The 6,202-nt window shown below is 34.5% G+C and overlaps 1 non-coding gene and 1 pseudogene across 1 annotated transcript; both read left to right on the forward strand.

Annotated features, from left to right (window-relative positions):
• The first annotated feature begins 224 nt into the window (after positions 1-224).
• LOC122099445 lies at positions 225-321 on the forward strand (annotated as a pseudogene).
• Positions 322-4,193: 3,872 nt separating this feature from the next.
• Positions 4,194-4,300, forward strand: LOC122099449. Its single transcript, XR_006145924.1, has one exon. It is a non-coding gene; the product is annotated as a U6 spliceosomal RNA (small nuclear RNA).
• The last annotated feature ends 1,902 nt before the right edge of the window (positions 4,301-6,202 follow it).

Raw genomic sequence — 6,202 nt, forward strand, 5'->3', positions numbered from 1 at the left:
AAATCTAAAATGAAAAAGACTTAAAATACTCATTGACAAAAAAATTGCAAATGTGAGCAATCGAACAAACAATATGTTTTTTTCCAATATACACAGAATTTTAGAGAAGTAATATCAATAGCATTTTTAGGAACAATAAGTTTTCCTAGTTACAAATAGTCAACCAAGGATATATGCCTGTATAAAGATTGCATCATTAACTACTTAAATTTAGAGGATACTACATGCTTCAACAGCACATCTACCCTAATTACAATACAAAGTTTAACACGGCACTTGCACAAGGATGATATGAAAATTTGTGTAGTATTCCATATTTTTCATTCTTCAGATGCAAGAAATGAAAAACAGTTATTAAAAATTGATTACAAAAATACAGTTGTAACGATACATGTAATTCATTGAATTGAAAGTTAGTTTGACATCAGTGTATTAAATCATCACCTTAGAAAGGCCTTTACATAGCATAACCTTTACAAAACTTTTGAAATTAGATAACATTTTCAATTTATCCCAAAGAAATAAAATACTATAAGGACCTAGGGGAAAAAAAGAATCTTAAACTATTTCTATATGGAATGCTATCTGAAATGACACATTTATTAATGAACCTATATATTATGAAACAATGTAGAATTAAAAGTATTATATCTAGGAGAGAATGAAATAGATTATGGATATTATACAAACAGAATACAGATTACTTTAAAATATCCTTTTTCAGACAAGCAACAGAAATATCTTTAGTTTCTGTATTACTCATTTCAACAGATAAGTTAAAATTATTTCTGATTATAAAAATCACAAACTCTGCAGAAATCATTATAGATGTATACAAACAAATCTTGAATACATTTTGACATCGAAGTTAGGCAATTCAGTTGGAAGAATAGCATGGAATCCATGAATATTTAAAGTAAGATATTAATGTGGCTTTTTATTGTGAAAATATTTTGAACGGACACAAAGATGGATAGGCATTTTTGAAATTTAAGAAACTTAACCAAACCATTATGACTTAGGAGAAAAATTTTTGCAGCCTTCCACAACTTCAAAGAGGTGATACATACTTAACCTTTTGGCAATATCAAATGCAGCTTCTTCCAAGTTGTTCTTGACCTGGTTTGATATAATATTTCAAGAGAAGCAGATCCAGCGTACCTTTGTTATTTCTATTCCCAGCAACAAGATGCAAGGTTGTCAAGAGTCCTTTAGTTTGGGCATTGGTATCTGCATCATGATGCAGTAAGAAAGAAGCCACTTTGCTATTATTCCACATATAAGCACTATGTCTATCTACTGTAGGCTTCTGGATGAAGAGAGCTATACTCATCATCATCCCTAGTATTCACATGAGTGGCCTTTTTGGAAAGTAGTCTCTGCACTCTAGTAAGCCGATTATTTTCAACAGCCCAATGAAGAAATTTGCTTGGACACTTCTCTATTTTTTTCTAGCAAATGATACCATTCCTCCCTTTTTCATCTAATTCCTTGTCTTCATCAGAATTGCCTAACTAGAGACTTTGAGTACCAGTGGGAATGAGGTGTACATGTATTCCCCAATAGTTCACGTTGGTTGAAGTAGTCAGAAAAATCCAGTGAATTTTCTACTTCTGTTTTTTCACCATGATTTTTTTCTCTTTTTCCATTTTTACTATTTGAAATTATTCTAACGGGAGAATAGGGAATGGATAGAGAGCAGAAGAAATAAATCCAAAAACAATCTTCACAGAAGCAAATTGTCAGAGCTATTTCATGACTTTGCAAAGGATAAAGTGGCTGAAGTTAGTATAAATTTAGAAGTATGAAAATGGGAGGGGGGACCAAGATGGCAACAGGGCAGTAGGGAAACGCCACAGCTCTCCCCAACCAAAAAGAGAGTTAGAGTTCCTAAGCTTAACCTCCCCAAGAGACCGACAAAAACAAAAAGATGAACACCCAGAGAAATACAGGAGGTGGAAAATAACAAAAAAGAAAGAGAGAAAAAGATTTTCAGAACAGAGAAGCACGAAGACTCCTCCTCCAATGCTTACTGGTGGCAAGCAGCGCAGCAGGGGCTGCTGGAGTCCCAGAGAAAAAGGAGGCTGCCTGCAGATCACCCACGCAGAAGGACTTAAGAAAAGAAGAAACAAAGAACTTCCACTCCTCTGGTCGAACCACTATTAAATAACCCCATGCTGCTGATCACATGTATGGTGTATATGTGTACACCATTATATGTTACACACCGTGATAGACAATTTGCTCCAGGAAAGCTACAATGAGTTTGTGACTTTAAATGAGCATCATCATCCCAAAATACTGTGAAAATTGGCAAATTTTGTAATCACTTAATTACAAAAAAAAAAAAAAAATAGAGAAAACTACAAATGGAGCTATGGCTCAAGTGGTAGAGCATGAGCCTTGAGCTGAATTGCTCAGGGACAGCGGCCAGGCCTAGAGCTCAAGTCCCACGACTGACAAAAAAAAGAGAGAGAGAGATCTTTCATATGATGGATTCTAACATATTTATAAAATTATGTTTTTATTGCTTTGTATGTCCCTCCCCCATGGTATAACCCCTGTTTTCACTATATATGAAGTTGGTGTATGTGGAGGAGAAGGGAAAAAACAAATCGTTAAAAGAGAGATACAGGAGGGCCCATTTCAACAATGAGATATACAAGTCTTTATGTCGAAAAAAGAACTTTACAACTTTGGTTGGGGGGACGGTGGGGAGGATACGAAGGGATGGGAAGGGGAAACAAAGGTAATGTGCTCATTATCTTACCCATGTAATTGTGACTCCTCTGTGCAGTATTTTCACAATAAAAAGAAGTATAAAAATGACAAAAATGTAAAAAGATATTCATATATTTCATTATATAACCCAAACCAGAAAGCAAATGTTGTTTAGATGATTTCTTAAAACATAGTCTTTCAGAAGCTGGGAAGGGGGCTCAGTGGTAGAGTGTTTGCCTTGCATGCATGAGGTCCTGGGTTTGATTCCTCAGCACCATAGAAGAAGAAAAAGACAAAAGTGGTGCTGTGGCTCAAGTGGTAGCACCATCTTTGAGCTGAAAAGCTGAGGGACAGCACTCAGGCTCCAGAGTTCAAGCCCCACAAAAACAAAAACCAAACCAAAAAACTAAACAAAACACAGCTCTCACATTTGTAGCCTCAATTCTGTAAGGACACTGCTTCAGCCTAGGACTAAGATTTTAAGTGTATACATTTATCAACATTTTTGATTCAGATTTCTACTTGAGAAAATTTTAAATCAATATTTTGTTCTTAATTTTTCTCTTTGTACATTCACATGCATCAATAAAAAATGGTGTGGACATCCCAGTAACATTCTCAAAGTACCTCCTCATGATGAGTTATGAAAAGTTGTATTCTATTACAAAAAGGAAAACAATGCTACAAATAAAGAAAACCAATAATTAATTATTAGTGGTTAATAAAATAAAAACCAAACACCAGTGTTTCCAGTTTTTGAAGTGTTCTACATATTAGATTTTACTATTTACTCATATTCCTGTACATTTAAAACTGGCTAAGATTATGATTTCACAAGAGTTTTGTAGGCTACGGGTAGCCTTTAAAGTTACCCACTAAGGTTACTCTTTCTTTATGGCTCATCTCATCATTTGTATATGGCTCATATCATCATTTGTTTCTCACTAACATAAAAGAAGCCCTCAAGTTTTAACAGAAACTGTGTAGTTAAAATCTTAACTCTTCTCTCTGTTTCTTTACACAGACTTTGTAACTTCTCATAGTAAAGTTTCTATAAACTCTGAAATGTACATACTTTGTAGCATATGTCTGCTACCATAAATCTTAAATACTTTATGGAAAAGTTTTATGATCTGCCGAACAGTCTTAATTTTGGCATATATAAGCAAATTCCCAAAATTAAACATATTTAAAACAATAAAATTTTTAACAAACCTTAGCACTTGCTACAGTGCTCATTATGACAGGTGCCATGTATAGAATAATTGAATTTCTACTCTTACACATCTCTTGAACAACAAATATCTGGAATTATTTTGTTTTTGACATATCTAACTTGACTTTATTCTTAAATGTGTGCTTACATAAGAAATATATGGTTCTAAAATTTCACGACAAGTCTTTTGAACTTATTTTTGTTGAATTTTCTAGTTTAGGAAAATCAATTCCACTTTATGTATAAAAAATGTTCTGTGCTCAGTTTGGCAACACACACACTAAAATTGGAAAAATACAGAGAGAATTAGCATGACCCCTACGCAAGGATGACATGCAAATTCATGAAGATTTCCACATTTTTACAACAACAGATGCTGGAGGGTATATGGACAGAAGGGAACCCTACTCCATTCTTGGTGGGAGTGAAAACTTGTTCAACCACTTGGAAAGAAGTATGGCGGTTCCTCAAAAGATTCCACATAGAGCTCCCCTATGACCCAGCAATCCCACTTTTGGGCATTCACCCAAATGATCAAACAAGACCATACTATAACTACCAGCACAGATATGTTTATTGCAGCATTATTTACCATAGCTAATATAGGGAACCAAACCCGATGCCCCTCAGAAAATGAATGAATCAAGAAAATTTTGTGTGTGTGTGTGTGTGTGTGTGTGTGTGTGTATGTATTTTCCTATCTATCTATCTATCTATCTATCTTTCTATCTATCTATCTATCTATCTATCTATCTATCTATCTATCTATCTATCTATCTATCTATCTATCTAATCTATCTATCTATCTATCTTTCTATCTATCTTTCTATCTATCTATCTACACATACATATATATGTATATATATTTGTATATATGTATATATATGTATATTTATATACATAAATATAAATATAGATTGGAATGTATATATATGTAAGGTATCCCTTACTTGCAATAAATAATATAAGCAGAAAACTGGGATAAGCAGAAAAGATCAAAAGCTACATGCATATTACTAAATAAGATGATGTTAAGCTAAATGAACCCCAAGATAAGGACAGAAGTGTTTTTTTTTATTCTTTCTTACTGTTGTTTCTAACATATTTATAATGTACAATGTGATTTTTTTTGTTTTTTATATGGCCCTCCCGCACAGTATAAGCCCTGTTTTCACTGGATTTGATGTTGGTGCACCTACATCCTGAAAATACACTTCTCTAATTTGGGGAAGGAAAGAGAAAAATCAAAATGCTTAAATAGAGATAAAAGTTGAGCCATTGTAACAATGAGATGCACAAGACAACATGTTGGGGGGTGTGGGGGTGTGGGGATGAGAAGTGTACTTGTGGAGGTGGAGGGGAAGGGATGGTGGGGGGAAAACCAAAGGAGGAGGTAACAATGCTTGATAAGAAATGCACTCATGACTTTGCTCATGTAACTTTAACCCCTCTGTACAGTACTTTTACAATAAAAAACATTAGAAAATGTTCTGAGATGGAAGAGTTTATTTTATTTTACCCATATAATATTGTTAACAAAGAAATTATTGGGGGGGGAGGATTGGGTGGGGGACCGGGGGTAGGCTGGGAAGGGATGGGAAGGGGAAACAAAGGAGGAGGCTACAATACTTGATAAGAAATGTGCTCATTATCTTGTCCATGTAATTGTAACCCCTCTGTACAGTATTTTCACAATTAAAACACACACACACACACACACACACACAAACACACAAACAAAAAAAAAGAAATTAATGGAAAAGACTGACCCAAAGATATTTTGAGTAAGTGTGTGTGTGAGTGTGTGTGTGTGTGTGTGTGTGTGTGTGTGTGTGTGTGCATGCCTGCATGTTGGTGTGCTCAGAGTTTTAACTCAGGGCTTCACGGTCTCGCTAAGCCTTTTCTGTCTAGTTTGGTGAGCTACTATATGAGCTACATCTCCATTCCTGGACATTTGCTAGTTTATTTAAATTTTGGAAAAATAATCTTAGGAATTTTTTGGCCTGATTGGCTTCCAACTCTTATCCATAATTCTCAGGGTCCTGAGTAGATATGCAGAGTAAACAGGATTACACGTGTGACCAACCATCACAATGCTTTCAGAATAATTTAAAAGTAGAAAAAAATTTACTTCACGGGGGGACTGTTTTATCATTTCCTACTTTTAAAGCATTTTGGAGTGATTATATGTGAATTTAATTCATGTTGGGATTCTTAAAAGAGAGTAAGTGATGGTACTTAAAAGTTTTAGTACTTTTTTAAAAG

This window comes from Dipodomys spectabilis, unplaced genomic scaffold, assembly GCF_019054845.1.
Source record: "Dipodomys spectabilis isolate Male_0828 unplaced genomic scaffold, ASM1905484v1 ptg000514l, whole genome shotgun sequence".
Classification (NCBI taxonomy): Eukaryota; Metazoa; Chordata; class Mammalia; order Rodentia; family Heteromyidae; genus Dipodomys; species Dipodomys spectabilis.